Source organism: Bos indicus, chromosome 9, assembly GCF_029378745.1.
Source record: "Bos indicus isolate NIAB-ARS_2022 breed Sahiwal x Tharparkar chromosome 9, NIAB-ARS_B.indTharparkar_mat_pri_1.0, whole genome shotgun sequence".
Lineage (NCBI taxonomy): Eukaryota > Metazoa > Chordata > Mammalia > Artiodactyla > Bovidae > Bos > Bos indicus.
The window spans coordinates 98829413-98847098 of NC_091768.1; the positions used below are offsets into that span (position 1 = coordinate 98829413).

At 39.7% G+C, this 17686-nt stretch overlaps 1 protein-coding gene across 2 annotated transcripts in view; it reads left to right on the forward strand.

The window, feature by feature from the left end:
- Positions 1-17686, forward strand: part of PACRG (parkin coregulated) — a 529211-nt gene that overhangs the window by 157097 nt on the left and 354428 nt on the right. The gene's annotated exons all lie outside the window — the stretch shown is intronic.

Sequence of the window (17686 nt, forward strand, 5' to 3'; positions counted from 1 at the left end):
TTTCCCCATCAAATTGCCTTGACATCTTCATCAAAAATCAGTTGACTATATATGTATATGGGTCTATTTCTTGACTCTCTGTTCTATCTCACTGATCTGTATGTCTTTATTTTTGCCAATTTCAAACTGTAACTTTGTAGCAAGTCTTAAAATCAGGTAGAGTTTTAACTCCTCCAGGTTTTGTTTTTAATTATTTTTGCTTTCATAAGTCCTTTGTATTCTCTAGGAATTTTAGAAATAATCTGCTAGTTTTTATTTAAAGACTGATGGAAGTTTGTTTGAGATTGCACTGAATCTGTAGATCAACTTAGGGACAGTTGCCAGTTCCAATCCATGAATATGGTATATTTTCAGTTATTTAGTTCTTTTCTGAATTTTCTCTGGAATGCTTTCTGATTTTTGGTGCATAGTCATGAATGTGTTTTGTTATTCCTCCATATTTTGTAATTTTTACATTAATTTAAGTAAAAGATAAAATTTTATTTTCCAATATTTTGAAGCTAATATATTAGAATATAAGTACTTATATATTAAATCTTATTTATTTCCTTCTGTTTGCATTTTATATGCTGAAATACATTGAATGATTTCCAGTGTTAAACCAACCTTGCATTCTTGAAATGAACCCAATTTGTTCATAATGTATTACTCTCTTCATATATTACAGTATTGTTTTCTTAGTTTGTTAAGAATTTTTGTGACTATCTTATGAGAAAATCTATAGTTGTCTCTCTCTGAAACATTTTTCGCCAGATTTTGGTATTATGTTATACTAGCCTCCTAAAACTTGTTGGGCAGTGATTGTTCCTTCTCTGTTTTCTAAAAATATTCATGTAAGTTTGGTATTATTTTTCATTCAGAGTTTGATAAAACTCAGCAGTGAAACTGTCTATGCCTGGGGTTTTCTTTTTAGGAAAAGCTTTCATAACTCAGATTTTCTGTTCACTCACAGACAATCATGATAACTTGTATTATTAACATCTGCTTCATCCAACTTGTCCATTTTTTTTGAGATAACAAAACATCCTGAAAATACATGGAAATGGAATATATTTTTATTTGTAGGCTTCCACTCTGTGTAATCATTCTTGTAATCTTTAGGACCGTATGCCATTCTTTAAATGGTAAATGTATTGACAAGGTGCAAATTTTGTGCTGACTAGTTATGTAAGTGATTTAATACGATGATCAGTCTTTTAAACACAGACACACAAACTATTACTTTTCCTTGTCATTTTGTTAGACTCTGTAATACAGTACTTTTTAGACTAGCAGATATTCCAAATTAATAATGATCAATAAATTAGAAATCAATTTGCTCCTCATTGTAGAAGGAAGCCAGTTGTCATAGGTATTATTTATTAATCTTTCTGGATTAAATTCATTAAGAAATATGTTCTGTTGGAAAATTTGATAGCATTTACTTTCAGTGACCATTAGCTAATAATAAATTACAGTATAATGCTTCTGGAAGTGCATGTGATATCCATATGAATATCAAATTAACTCATAATTATCTATACTATAATAATGAATATGAAGTCAATTTATAAAGACACACTTAAAGCACTTCTGAAATTTTATGTTATCATCCGTTTTAAGAATGAGACATGACTATAGCTCTTTGGAGCAATTGTGAGCATTCAGGGAACTGCACTCTGGCTACAGTTTTGTTTTCTGGTATTTCAGGCACAATGATTTTGAAACTGAAAAGTGTCATGACACCATGGTGGGAAGGCGGGTGCTTGTATTCAAGAGAGGGAATGCATGTCTATAGGTACGATTATGAGAAACATTTTTAAGAATAGAATAAAATGACTGCTACCTTTCAAAAGAATCTATAATACATATGTATTAATTATGAAAGATTTGAGGAACATAATAAAAAAAAAGTATCCATTGGCTAGCTAGTGAAAGTATGCAGTCCTAAGCTGGCTTAGCCAGTTACTTAGTAATAAAGCTATTCTATTTTTCCTCCAAATAAAAATTCATTTCTCTACATCCCCTTTTGTATCACAAAAAGAATAATTTTACCAAGTTCATGGGTGGTATTATTAAATTTAATAATTAATATTGTAGCAATTCGGCATGTAAGAGTGATATTACAAAGATGAGAGGATCCAAGGATACTGGCAGAAGGCAGGTAGGATGTGCAGCTGGACCGTTATGACTGAAGAGAGGATCAAGCTCATAGAAGTTCAGATAAGAGTGAGGAAGGAAATAGTTGGATATTTAGAAAACAGCTTTCGAGATAAGCCTTAAAGAATGCAACAGTCAGACACATAGCAGTTTAGGGGGTGTATTTTAGAGGAAGAGCACAGCGTGAACAAATGCAGAGATAGAAAAGTACCGTATGTTTCCAGAACAACAAAGATGCTTGTGTGTGTAAATGTCACGTCTGTGATTTGTGGGGAGTAAGCTCAAAGAAATAGTGTGCAGTCCCTGAGGAACTGAGGCCTGAAGTGACAGACAGAAAGTTGGATATTCATTCATAAAGATACTGTGTGAGAGCCCAGGAAAGACAAAAAGACAGAAGCTTTGAAAGTCACGAGTCTTCCGAGCCATGCCCCTGTCACACTGTTTGAAATGGACCAGACTGAGGAGTAGGGAAACCCATGGTGTTCCCTGCTAAAGGGTTATACAACGGTTGGTTGATTTTAGTCGCTCAGTCGTGTTGACCTCTTGTAGCCTGCCAGGCTTCTCTGTCCCTGGGATTTCCCAGGCAAGGATACTGGAGTAGGTTGCCATTTCCTTCTTCAGGGGATCTTCCCAACCCAGGAATCGAGCCCGTATCTCCTGCATTGCAGGCAGATTATTTACTACTGCCACCAGGGAAGCCATACTACAGTTAGGTAAAAGTCATAACCAATGGTGATGGCAGGAGAGGAAAGAAAGGGTTCAGGTGTGTGATGGGCATGGTGGAGACGGCATCCACAGGGTCTTCAGGATGCTCATTTGCAATGAATCTTTCCCCAACATACTGTTGTCCTTGAATGAATCCATATTAATTGAATGAAGGCATTGTGCTAAATTTTACTGAACTAGGTTTTTACAGAAATGTATGTTCTCATGTATTTGTATTATTCTGGTGTACATGACTCATTAAAATTCATTTAAGATGATTATAAACATTTAATATTTACCTAATTAACAAGTACTACAAGTAGCTATATAATAATAAATCAATGAACTATACAATAGAAGATATAAGTACATACATATTTTATGAAAATAGTCTGGGCACGTCTGCCCATTATAAAGAGATGAGACCCCCTGCAAGGCCAGAACAGGATAAGATTTGCTGACCCCAAGCTGGACTTGACCACCCTCCTCACTCTACCATCTCACCATCCCTCTTCACAAGCACAGCTCTTGGTGCACATTAGGTGTTCACTAGTAGCGACTAACGTGACTTAGCAGCAGCAGCAGTAGCCTGGTGGCCTGCCGTCTATGGGGTTGCACAGAGTCGGACACGACCGACATGACTTGGCAGTAGCGGCAGCAGTCTTTGCTAAGTGGAGAAGTGGGTGGTGGGAGGGAGGAGGGAAAGAAGGAATGAAGGAAGAAAGGGAAGGTGGAAAAGGGACCCCAAGGGAGGAGGACAGGAGCTCTGCCTTCACCTCACCCGCTTTATCATCTCGGGCGAGTTGGTTAACTCCCTGAGGCATGAGCGTTTCAATCTGTAAAAAGGAAACAATGGGCTTGTTAAGAAAAATTGAAAATCAACGTATTATGATATCTGGTATTAATATTGTACCAGCCAGAGAAGGCAATGGCACCCCACTCCAGCACTCTTGCCTGGAAAATCTCATGGACAGAGGAGCCTGGTGGGCTGCAGTCCATGGGGTTGCGAAGAGTCGGACACGACTGAGCGACTTCCCTTTCACTTTTCACTTTCCTGCATTGGAGAAGGAAATGGCAACCCACTCCAGTGCTCTTGCCTGGAGAATCCCAGGGATGCGGGAGCCTGGTGGGCTGCCGTCTATGGGGTTGCACAGAGTCGGACACGACTGAAGCGACTTAGCAGCAGCAGCAGCAGCCAGAGAATGGCAGACACTCACTCAGTGTCGCTCCCACCCTGGTGACGTTATATTTTACCCCCTGCATCCCACCTCCCTTCTTCTTAGGGTTCCTTACCTGGACTCTTGTCCTAGGCAGAGGTAACCATGGAGCCTGACAGCTTTGGATGGATGAATAAGTGGTAGAATCAGTACGTGTGTAGTTACTTGAGAAGCATCAATACTTCCAAATTCCCTTACGTCGTCTCTTTTACAACCCTTGGCAAATATTCTCAAGACTGCTGAATGGATATGAAATGTGGGCAGTGACTGTGCGACGGAACAGCTCAATGGTTCAGAGCATGAAAGTCTTATCTTAGTCTCATGAGAACAGTTTCTCCAACTCAGCAACCAGCTGCTGGCCACCGTCAAATGAGAGTAAATAAAAATACTTTATCATTTTCAGTAGAGCACAGCTAATGCAGAGAAACTCATTTGGTGATCAAAATTAGTATTTTTAGGTAGCCAAACAGAAGGTAAAGTTTATCAGGTCACGTTTAAATTAGAACTTGTTTTTACTCTAGATAAAAGGGAGAACAAAAGCACTTATTTTTTAAATTCCACAGAAATATGAAAATAAATGCTATTCATATGATATCAGCCTAAGGCTTTCATAAAAACACAGTTAATTTCCAAAGTAATGTATCTATAATGCTTTGTGTTCATGAGGATAATTTGAAACATACATTTCTACTCAGGGGCTTTTGAACTAAGCAATGGAACCAACGGCAATAATTAGCTGAACTACAAACCAAACTTGAATCTTAATGTGTTTTTACATAAACTACTACTTGTTACAGAGGATTGTTTGAGGAACTTAAAACACTTTTTTATATTGCGCACCTAAATAAACCAGCCTTGAATAGACCGGGAAGGACTGATGGGGGATGCGCATAAGGCTGACCTGCCGTGTTCACGCAAAGCCCTCGCCGTCTTCCCCTAGGAGACCAGGCCCTGGGGCAGGGCCTTATGAAAATCCCCGCCAGGATTTTCTCCAGCACCAAGGCCAGCAGCGGAGAGAAAGAGCCTGCTGAGCAGGGCCTGACTCTCCCCCTGTGCCTCTCTCTTCCCTTTGGACCTATTTTCCTATTATTTGAATGCTTGGAAACTTTTTTTTATCGGATGGTAGGCACTATGAATTTTATAAGTTTGGAACCATATATTTTTGTGTGCTTCTAAATATTCTTGAGCATTGTTTTGAAAAGCAGCTTAATTACCTGCACACAATTCATCTTTCCAAGGGTTTCTTTAAATCTCTTTGACAAGTTAGGGTGGATATTTTTCCCCTGTTCCTGAGCCAGTACCCATCTGATCCCTCTCCCCAGTGCCCGTTGAGTCAGAGTTTTCTACTCTGTCTGATGAGAACACGACCTAGTCCGAGCCCCATGACACCTGGGGGGCTGTTTCCCCTGCTTCTTTTCAGTGGGTCTTTCCACAGACTCAGGCGGTTTCCTTACACACGTGTACCCTTCAGTATTCTGTGAAAGACCCTCTCCAGAGCTCTCTTCCTTTTTCTCGCAGCAAATGTCTCCTCTCCAGCCCTGGGAAAGTGAAAGTGTTAGTTGCTCAGTCAAGTCCAACTCTCTGTGACCCCGTAGACGGTAGCTCATCAGGCTCCTCTGTCCGTGGGATTCTCCAGGCAGGAGTACTGGAGTGGGTAGCCATTCCCTTCTCCAGGGGATCTCCCTGACCCAGGGATCGAACCCAGGTCTCCCACATTGCAGGCGGATTCTTTACCATCTGAGCCCCCAGGGTCCTGTGAGCTGTAGTCACACTGACCTCCCAGGACTCCCAGTTCCTTCTGGCTGGGTGTCAGCCCTTTCTAGCTCTGCACCAGGCAGTGGGCTGGAGCCATCATAGGGCACCTCCGGGGACCACGGTTGGTCCTGGGCTGTCTGATGCCAAGTATCTGACAACCATTGTTTTGTACCATCTATACTACTTTTTAGTACTTTTAGGAGGGAGAGTAAATCTAGTTTCTGTTACTCCATTTGGGCCGAAGGCAGAAGTTGAGTTGGTCAAGGAGCTAAGAAAGGAGATCCAAAATACTTTCAGAATTGTCAGTTGTTGTTAAACGAAACAAAGATCGGCCCCTTTTTGACATCTTTGTGGGTAAATAAAAGGCTTAACATGCAGGAAAACTGTGTGTTATGTGATAGGATATGTCCTATGAAAGAAAACTTTTAGAATCTTGACGGTGCCAACAAGTGATCTTTCAAAATGTGAAAGTAGCTGGGAAATCAAGTAGTTTTCTTGAACTGGTTTTCACATTTTGTTTAAAATGTCCATATTACATTGCTAAGAATTCTTAAAACTCTGTGTTGTCTAGCTATTCAAAATAAGAAATAATGTAATGTTGCTTATCATCTGAGATAAATTATAAATATTTTATAACTCCTATGAGTAGGAAAACAAAATAAAAAATGTACTTGCTAGAGGTATGAAGTCTAAATCCCTTGGAGAAACATTTTAAATTCTAAAAAATTAGAGATCGTAGAAGATTGGAGGACAGCGTAAAATTAATATTTATCACTGTGGATTGGGCAACATATTACCAAATTTAAAGTTAAAATTTAAAGACTGGGAACAAAACAAAGCACATTTCAGAATTACTATTTTCAAAAGACCAGCACCAATTGCAACACATGCACAAGAATTCCATGGACTTGCTATAAGCAGGATCCCAGAGCTCAACTTTTCCTTATTAGTGTATTAATTTAGGAAGTCTTTGCTGTTCACCCAACGTGATTTCATTGCAAGCTTTGTGTGTTGCTAAGCTGTTTTATGGACATATTATTTTGACTTAGCGAATTCCCTAAAGCAAGCACTGCTTTGCAGTCCTTAAAAATATGCTTGGAATTAGAGGTAAGGTGACATTCTGACACTTAATTATGCCAAGCGGTTGATATTGTAGACCATTTTGCCATTCTGTGTCATCCAAAAGATGAATGACATCATAGCGATGTATTGTCTCCATAAGAATTTTGTATTTCAGTTACTTACCTTGTACATCACTGTTAAACAAGGGTCCTAAGTCTTGCTTCTGTTAATAGTTGGTTTAAGACATATCCCTGCATTAAGTAAAAGCAAATAATTTATTTGAAAAGTGTGTATCTGTAATTTGTCAGGCACTTCTTGATTTTTAGTTTCACTATGGAGAGACCTACTTACTTTCATGTTCCTACTAAGATGTGCATTTCTAAAATATTTTATAAACCATGCATCTGTAAGATTGAGTTAGTTGCTGAAGCAGGAAGCAAGTGAGAAGTCAAGGACAACTTCGAGGTTTCTAAGTTACATTGGCAGTGAATGGTGTGACTGCAGAGGGAACATGGCAAGAAGGATGGATTTCTGTTGAGAATGAGACAGAGGAGTTGAATTTGGAATATGCTGAATTTGAAGGTGCCAGTCAGACTAGCAAAGGGCATGCATCGCTTTGAAGCTCAGCAGAAAAATGTGGGCTGATGTTATTTACCAGAGTGGATGGTTAAATACGGAGAAGCCTGTGTAGAGCAACGCTGTCTAATAGATATGTAGGAACCACATATGTAATTTAAAATTCTTCTGATTTAAACCACATTTAAGAAGATAAAGTTAAACTTTAAAAAAATTAGCTTTAATGACATTAGCCCAAAACATTCAAAATATCATCTCAACCCGCGGCATCAGCTACATTTCAAGTGCTCAGGGCCGCGTGCAGTTCCTGGACTGTGCAAATGTAGAGTGAGAAAGGAGGAAAGTGAACATGTGATATTTAAAGATGTGGAGACCTGACGCAGAGGTACAGAGAGGTCTTCCTAGGACTCAGCTTGCCCACAAGTAGAGAGCAGCATCTTAACATCTTCCCCCCAGGGACTGTTTTCTTGACAGCAGGCAACATTCAGGATTTCTTCCCAATCCAGTCTCCATTCTGAGAAAGCACATCTTCTTTCCAGATTGCAAGTTAGCGATGACCTCCCCCAGACCCCACACACACACAACCTGAGGCTTACAGGTGTGTTTACCAGCCATCGGTGCAACGCCACCTGTAGCATTCCTGCAACAGCTGCACACATTTAGTGTCACATCCTGCTCTCTCAGTTGCATCAGTTCAGTTCAGTCGCTTAGTCGTGTCCGACTCTTTGCGACCCCATGGACCGCAGCACGCCAGGCCTCCCTGTCCATCACCAACTCCCAGAGCCTACCCAAACTCATGTCCATTGAGTCAGTGATGCCATCCAACCATCTCATGCTCTGTCGTCCCCTTCTCCTCCTGCCTTTAATCTTTCCCAGCATAAGGGTCTTTTCCAATGAGTCAGCTCTTCACATCAGGTGGCCAAAGTATTGGAGTTTCAGCTTCAGCATCAGTCCTTCCAATGAACACCCAGGACTGATTTCCTTTAGGATGGACTGGTTGGATCTCCTTTCAGTCCAAGGGACTCTCAAGAGTCTTCTCCAGCACCAGTTGCATCAGGGAGTTCCAGTCCTCGAAGTGGACGCGAGGGAAAGGTGTGAGACAGCCAGACCACTCCCTTGCTTAGGGCTTTGAAGCTTGTTTGCAGCCATTTGCAGGCGAGTCGGGACTGGAGAGAACACGGCCGGAGACCTGGGTTGGTGGAGGGAAGGACGATTATCAAGTGAGCTGGCTTCTCTTTAGAGCTTTCCCTTTTTCCTACTCTCCCCCTCCTCTTCCTCTCTGCTTTCTCTTCTTTCTTTTCGATCGTCATTTTTTCTCTTCCTCTAACTTTTCTCCTCCTGTTTCCTTATTTTCTCCCAGTCTTTGTTCTTATTTCCTTCCCATTTATTACCCTCTATATTTTCCATTTGATATATTCTATTAACTTATATATAACATACTATAGAATATATCTGAATATATTTATAGAATATATAAATATAGATATTCTGCACTATACATATATATGATATATACCTATTCTATTTCTCAATAATTTAACTGCCTTGAAGAGAGAGTTTCCTTTTTTTTTTTTGATGTGGACCATTTTTAAAGTCTTTATTGAATTTGTTACATTGCTTCTGTTTTATATTTCGGTTTTTTGGCCCTGAGGCATGTGGGATCTTAGTTCCCTGACCAGGGATTGAACCTGAACCCCCTGAATTAGAAGGCAAAGTCTTAACCACCGGACCACTAGAGAAATTCTGGAGAGTTCCCTTTAATAATTATTAGCATAATAAAAAAAGTCACACATCTTGGGAGGATTATTTTCATTAAGCTGACTCTAGGATGAACTAGAAATGCATGTTTATGATCTGTTATATTATTGAACACTGTCTTATGTGCCAGGGTTTTATTTTATTTTTAGTTAAGCAGTATTTTAAATTCATAATTACATTTAAGTTAATTTATAAAATTTATTTAGTGCCTGCTGTCAGTCTTTTTCTTAAATTGAGAGCCATGCAATAAATTAGTTCATACTGCTAATTTTATTTTCTGAAATTATTGAAGCAAATCAAAACTAGAATGTCAAAATATTTCTCAAATGAAGCTGAACCCAACTCATAATTTAGGTTTGTTGCTAATTCTAGGTGCATGTAAGCCCTCCTTATAATGGATTTCTATACTTCTTCTGGACCTTGGATCTGGAGCTATGGAATACTGCAATTAAAAAAGCATCAGGAGCAAACCTTTCAAGAATCTCATTGTACAGGTATATATGCTAGAGCTCAGGGAGGTGCCCTGATGGGCTGAGGTCAGAGAGCAAGCTAGAAGCAGAGGTGGGTTTGGAGGAGAAGTGGACAGAACGCAAACTTAACACACTCTGTCCACTACATTCCAGGCAAGGCAGGGATTCGATACATCCTCCCATCCGCTTTCTCTTGTAGGTTTTTCTCTGTGTGCTCTCCCTGTCTTTCTCTCTTTCTCTTTCAGTCCAGAATGAAGGAAAGAGAGCAAGAGGACTGCTTCTCTAAAAACCATCTAGCATCAGAAAGAAATTTGTTCCTTCACAAGATGTGAAAGTCTCATCTAAACCTCCTCCCTGCTCAACCCCACGCTGGACCGGTCACCAGCGCTCTCAGCTGGCTTCATTTTTTCTCATCAGCAGGACAGTCTGTCCTTCTGTCTCAGTTTGTTTTCTGCCTGCTCAACCCCACGCTGGACCGGTCACCAGCGCTCTCAGCTGGCTTCATTTTTTCTCATCAGCAGGACAGTCTGTCCTTCTGTCTCAGTTTGTTTTCTGGATGTTTTTTCGGAGGGGTGAAATGTTGCGAAGGAAAGTGACGAGAACCACCGTCATTCAGTCACGCTGGCACACAGGATCCCTGTTGTGCATTCACAGTGCGGTTGAAAGGAGTTCTTACTAGACGGTCAGAAACTACGTACAGGATATAAGAAGAAATATTTTTAGAACTCAGAATTTGTTTTGAAATCAAATTATGTGTGTGGATGTACAGTGAACACGTTTCTCTTTCGCCTTTGAGAGACTGTGTAATCCCCATGTCTGCCACCCGGTGTCCCCACCTCTTCCAGCCTTTGGGGGTCCTGGTCTCCTTTCCTGTTGAGTAGAGTGGCTCAAGCCCTCTTCCCCTGGGTTTGAGGATGTAGCCGGTTATTATCCCGCCTCCTCTCTCCAGCAGCTCCCAGGTTTTTGTTCTCGGTTCTTTAATTTCGTGACTTCCTGTTTCGTGGGATTCTCAGTCTTCCCTTTGCATTATGCCCACAATGTCCACTTTCTTTCATTCCCCCAAAGGGCCGCTAACACTAGTTTCTTGTATTTACCTGCTTTTACCCAGGGTTTGGGAACATTCACAGAGATTAAAGCACATCACAGAAAGGAAAGTGAAGTAGACTTAAAGCATGTATTAGACACCATCATCCTAAAAATTCACCCACAATTCCCAGACATCAGAGAGTTTTGTTTGGGGTTTTTGGGCTAGCTATATCTCCTTTAAGCCTCTCTCACTCCCCAGCAAATTCCCTGGTTGCTCGGTAGAAAAGAATATACCTGCAATGTGGGAGACCCGGGGTCAATCCCTGCGTCAGGAAGATCCCCTGGAGAAGGGCACGGCAACCCACTCCAGTATTCTTGTCCGGAGAATTCCACGGACAGAGGAACCTGGTGGCCTACAATCCATGGGGTCGCAAAGAGCTGGACACGACTGAACGACTAACATAACACTCCCTCTCAGCTCTCCTGACGCTTTTCTTACCCGCTCTGTAGCTTTAGAGTCAAACCCAAGTGGTTGCCCTTTTCCACATAAAACATGTGAGCTGTTCCCTAGAGTCAGCCTCCTTTGCAGAACCGAAGTTGAAACTTCAAAAAACAAACAGTCCACTACTCCTTACCAATTCTTAACTCCAAATAAAGGAAAAAAACCAAGTATTTAAAAAAATATCCCTTGGAACTTGGAAATTATAATTTTTTTTTAATACGATCAAATACGTCAGCAGCTTTCTTTAATTAGGATACGGGGTAGAAAGGGTTATTCTCCCTACATACTGGAGGGAAGGAGGATTATTTTTAGTTTGGGGAAAGCTATCAGCCAGTGTTACCCTGAATATTACTGCCCATTCTCTCTTTCTCTTCTTCAGGGAAACACATTTAACAAAAGATGTGTGTCTATTGTCCACTATCTTTTTAAAATTTTTCATTCTATTTTTTTTACTCTGTGTTTATCTGGATATTTTGTACAGACCAGTTTTCCAGTTCATTAGTCATCTCTTCAATATGGCTGATCAAATCCTAAACCTCTCTGCTGAATTCCTGCTTTCAAAATATCACAGTGTTTTTCAGATTTAGAATTTCCATTTGATTGTTTTCATGTGTTACAGTTCTTTGATGAAATCCCTTACAGTTTCATCTGTTTTTGAACACATTACTTAACAATTATTTAAAGTCCATATTGTATAAGTGAAAGTGAAAGTCACTGAGTCATGTCTGACTCTTTGCGACCCCATGGCCTATACCGTCCATGGAATTCTCTAGGCCAGAGTACTAGAGTGGGTAGCCTTTACTTTCTCCGGGGGATATTCTCAACCCAGGAATTGAATCAGGGTCTCCTGATTGCAGGCAGATTCTTTACCAACTGAGCTACCAGGGAAGACCATATTGTATAATGATATCTAATTTACCTTCAGTCACTTTTAGTCATCTTTTATTCTTGGCTTTGTATCATTTGGTCCAAGTATCTGCCATGACTGATAATATTTGGTCAACTGCTAGAAATTGTGTATAAAAAGTTTTGAGACGTTGGATGATATTATTTTTCTCCAGAGATGCACATTTTTAAGGGGCAAATAGTATATGGACATGGACTTCCCAGGTGGCACAGTGGTGAAGAATCTGCCTGCCAATGCAGGAGATGTGGGTTCAATCCTTGGGTCAGGAAGATCCCCTAGAGTGGGAAATGGTAGCCCACTCCAGAATTCTTGCCTGTAGAATCCCATGGATAGAGGGACTGATGGACTACAGTCCATGGGGTCGCAAAGAGTCATATATGACTTAGCAACTAGACACCAACAGCAAGTGCATGAGCAGATCTGTATACTAGGGAACCTCGATCAGATCCTTTGAGGTTATGGTTTAAGCTTCATGACAGCTATTCTATTTCCAGTTCCATGTGTTCTTGGGGCCTAGCTCTGTAGGAGGCCCTGAAAGACTCGGGTGTCTACAAGTACCCCTCCTCCGGGCCCAATGCTCCCTGCCTCTTCAGCTTTGCTAAGATATTTAAACCTCTACTTAGATTTTTAGCTTCTTAAGAGACACTGTCTGCATGGTTTTCGGCCTCTCTCCTGGGCTGGTGGAACTGAGGTGGGAAACGTTACCAGGGCGAATTGCAACTGACGTCAGGCTCACTTCTTTGTGGCTCCTTTTCCTTTAGGATCTTGGAGCTGCGAGTCTTGGTTGACAAAAAGAGCCCGAATTCCAATATTTTTTCCCCAACACAGTGAGACTGACAGAAGTTCTAGGCCACTGGTTTCTGTTTAGACTCTGTACCGTATGAAGTAAATGGGAATATGTCTCAAGGAGGAAAACCAGGGGTGAGTTTTTAGCCATCTTCCTTTTTCCGGGAATTTGGCTTTTCAAGCCCTAGATGCTCCATGACTGCCTGATGCTTCCAAACAGTTTGTTTCTTGGATTTTATATAAATGCTATTTGAAGCAGTTGGCTTAGTTTGATATAAGATATCCGGAAGTAGACGTTCTTTTACATCAATTTTTTTAATAATGAAAAATGTTCATTCATCTGTTTATCTTTGGTTGCCCTGGGTCTCGTGGCTCTGCGTGGGCTTTCCCTGGTTGTGGCGAGCAGGGGCTACTCTTCACTGCGGTGCGCCGGCTTCTCACTGCAGTGGCCTCTCTTGTTTCAGAGCACAGGCTGTAGAGCCACGGGCTTCAGCAGTTGTGGCAACGGGGGCTTAGTTGCCCTGTGGGCATGTGGAATCCTCCTGGACCAGGCCTCGAACTTGCGTCCCCTGCATTGGCAGGCAGATACGAATCCACTGCGTCATCAGGGAAATCCTACGTTAACTTTTTTCAATGTTATTTCTCTTTGCTTCTCATCTTCCTGCCCCAAAATACACAAAATAACACAATTCTGAAACCTCAATTATGGGAAGACACCTACCCTTTTCAGTCTTGGTAAGAAATATCCAGGGAGACAAATACAATCTTGTTTGTATGTCTGTGTCTGTATATCTATCTTTTTTATTCTGTCAGTCTCTATCAGTATATTTAGGAGACTTTTAGTGTCACTGGAAATGCTTATGGGTTAGTCTTGTAGAATTTCTTTCAGCAGTCTTGACATATTTTGCCATTTACTGCTTATCTTAGTTTAAATATATTTTTAAAATGTATTGTAGAGTATTGTAGATGCATGACAAAAGATTATTTGTTTAACCAGTCACATCTTTCCTATAAATTTCTTATTTTTTTAATGAGTGAATTTGGAGCATAACATAGGGGAACTCTTGCGTTGACCAGCAGAATTTGAGTGGTTCGATAGATAAATAGATAAATAGTTCTGTTCCGCAGGGAGTGAAGTTCACGTCCAGCCTCAAATCTAACTTGGCCAGAGCACTTGAGCTGAAGTGGAGTTCCATTAGTAAAGGAAAGGAATGCTAAGTAATGCTCTATGGCTTCTTGGTCCATGATGGATGCAGGGGCCCAAGCCAACTCTGACTGCCTCTTCATTTCTCCTCTTTGCCTTAAACATACCTGCTTGAAGTTTTCTTAAAAGAAGTATGTATAAATGTATTAGAGCAAGTATGACAACCCGGACACTGGGATTAATCTTAGTTTTGAAAGATTTGCTTTTGCAGTATTATATGTTTTTCACTTAAAAAATACTACCATGTAGTTACTTTTTTTTTAATTAAGAAAGTACATTGTTTAATCTTTGTGATAAGAAATTACATTGTTTAATCTTTATGATCTTCATTTTTACTTCTATTTTTTTCTTTGAACATTTTTATTTCCGTGAATTGACTTTTCCTAATATGTGGTCCACCTGTGGGGAAACCATTATTAAACATTAATGAACAGATCATATTTTGTACAAGGAATCACATACCTCCTCTCGCCTGAATTAAAAATATGCTGGGTTTGGAAGTATGTTCATTATTCAAAAATGTTTTCATTATTGAAAACACATCAATCATTTTAAATCTATTTGCTCTTTGAGAATGAATTAAAGAAAAAAATACTATAAATATCTTGTTATCCCTAGATTCAATCCAAACTGATTTTTTAAGCTTATAAAATATATATGAGAAAGAATTTAATATAAGCACTCATAAAACTCTTTCAGCGTGGAAAGGGCTGATAGCCCAAAAGAAGAACTGAGACAGAATGAGGCCTTGGTGAAGAAAAAATAAACTTGTTCCAACTCTTAGGGAAAAGAAGTAAACAAATGTTGGACGTCTCAAATCCAGCTTTCAAGCTGATATAAGAGAAAATACCAGCTGAAACACATGACACGTTTCATTCTTCCCCTGAGTAGAGGAGATGAAAAATGTCCTCCTAAAGAAAAACTGAATCTTACAAGTAGCAGTGATGTCGATGGTTCTAGGCACTTGCCCTATAAGCTGGGTGGCATTTATTTATTTTCTAATTTCTTTACATTTCACCCCAATTTATCAGGTACTGGGCTGCAAGCATTCCAGAGATAAATATTTCCTCATTCTCTCCAGCGATGGTTTTTCAAAAGCAAGTCAGTTTAATTCTTTGCCACTGTTTTAGTCTCCCCAGGGTGAGGAGAGGTGGGGAGCTTTGTCTCACAGTCAGATAGCTTTTCTGGCCTTCACCCCATCATCTTTGCCTTGAGACTCAAGAATTCTATTCTGCTCTCCGGGTTCTGTTGATAAATCCTAGGAGAGAAATACTTTGTGCATTTCACAAGCATAGCAATGAGATCCATCATTAAACAACGGTGTCAGTAGCTCTCCCAGAGCTGAACCTGATAAGGTATGGGTAATAATCCATTTTCTCTATGCTTCTGAGAGTGATTAAAGATGGAGGTTCATTTTAAGTTAGAGCTTCCCTCTATATGTGGTAATAAATTATTTGGTTACTAACCTGATCTCTACTTATAAGACAGGAAGGAAAAATATAAGTAAAACAATTCTTCACAGTGCACTTTTGTTACAGGTCATTACATGGTTTGAACTTATTTATATCCAGTCCTTTGCCCTCAGCAGCTCAAGAATTCAAACTTGGGAATCCTGAATTTAGATAGCTTACTGAATTTTCATAATATAACCCTTTCCTCTGTAATGCAAAATATCCTGAAAGAAGCTTCCATGAGGAACCCTTTTAACAAAACCTGAGGAATTTGGGTGGTTCAATAGATAAATAGTTCTGTTCTGTAGGGAGTGAAGTTCACGTCCAGCCTCAAGTCTAAATTAAATGAGCTTGATCGTATCTCTTCAGTCTCTTGTGCACAGCAGTCCAGACTACCGAGCTGTATGAATAATTCCACCGTTCGCCGTGATTGATAGTCTTGGCTCAGGAGAGTCCCAGAATTGAACTAACAACCACACTAAATTGTATCGCATCTTTAAAGGAGATAGCCCTGTTTAGTGAGGGCCCACTTACACGAAAGGGGCATGTTAAGTAACGTGCACCACGCTCAGCCTTGACTAGATAGAGGATGCTTCCAGCTCAGCTGCTGGGCTCAGCTCTGAGGCAGGCTATGCAGCTCCAATTGCATGGAATGATTTGTTTTCTTCTCCAGGGCTGCTTTTAGCTTCGACTTTTTTATTTTTTTCATGTGATATTATATCTACTGATAAATATGTGAATTTTTCTTGCTAAATAATTTGTCTCTTGCAGTGATAAGAAATATCTGTATTTCAAGCACAGAAGAAGATTCCTATGGCTGTAGTCCATGTGCATTCATTGGCATCCAAAAGTTCACTGTATTTATTTACCCACTATTTGGCTATTTAAGAAAAAATATTTTAAAGTGATGAAGCCTGGAAGTACAATGGACTTTTCCTCTTTGATTTAAAGAACCAGCGCTGTCATAACTGCATTGAAAATATCCTCTCTTTATAACCTGTACTTAGTCAACTCTGTTTATTGCCTTTGGGGCTCTGTCATAACAGTAGTTAAGGAGGGGCTTCAGCAGAAATAAAATTAAAAGCAAGTTTTAGCAATCAGTATTCCTTTAATATTTTAGAATCCTTATTAAGCTTTCACAGAAAGACATCTACTCGCAATTTTCAGGTTTAATAAAATTCCTTAAATTATACAGAAAGAATTTCTTTTGAATGTAAAATATGTAGATGAATCAGTGGAAGAAAAATAACTTAAATAACAAACTAAAATAAAATAATTATTCCTTAAATAAAATGAGCTTTTTTCCTGAAAGGCAACCTAAAGCAATAGCTTTTATTTAGAAAAATAGAAAATTTAAGGTAAATTGCTCCCAAGAATGTTAGGGCTTAAATGACCTTGAGATTATTCTCTGACTGACAGTCAAACTAACCTATCAGATAGTGGTGATTTTCCTCTGGAACTGCCTAGAACTGCAATAGGGCTTGGTTGACAGAGCTTTCTCTCTCTGCGTCTCTCTCCGTCTCCCTCTCTCTCTCTTTTATTGTTCTACTACAAAATGTCAATCATCCGTGATTAAACAGGAGAGAATGATGGCCCATTCTCTTCCCAAACATAAATTCCCCTTTTCTCTAACTGTAGACTTTATGTGCGGAGACAGGCCATGCTTTTGTTTCACTACTACACACAGGCCAAAAAGCAGAAACTAAAAATAATCTAGGAACATTTTGATGTGACCCCTAAAAATTCTATGAATGATAAAGGTCAATAAGGGTGAAATACTGCTATAGAATACCAATTTTTACTTGAAAAAAATTCTAATATAGAACTGCATAGCCGTGACAGAAGTATTTTTCACATAAGTTTTTACTTACTAATTGAAAAGTAACTAGACCCATGTAAAATAATCATTGCTTTGCCTGTGGATAAGTGTATTAAAAAAAATAACATTCACCTTTACAAAGTGTGCATTCCTCTTGTATATTGTAGTATCATCTCACAAGTTAGAGTCTGAGAGTTTCATTTTGCACCTGTTAGTACTAAACATCTCAAAGCCGCAGTCTGTCGTGGTGTATCTTATTTTTTAAGCTTTTTACTTTGCACTGGGGTCTGGCCAGTTAGCAGTGTTGTG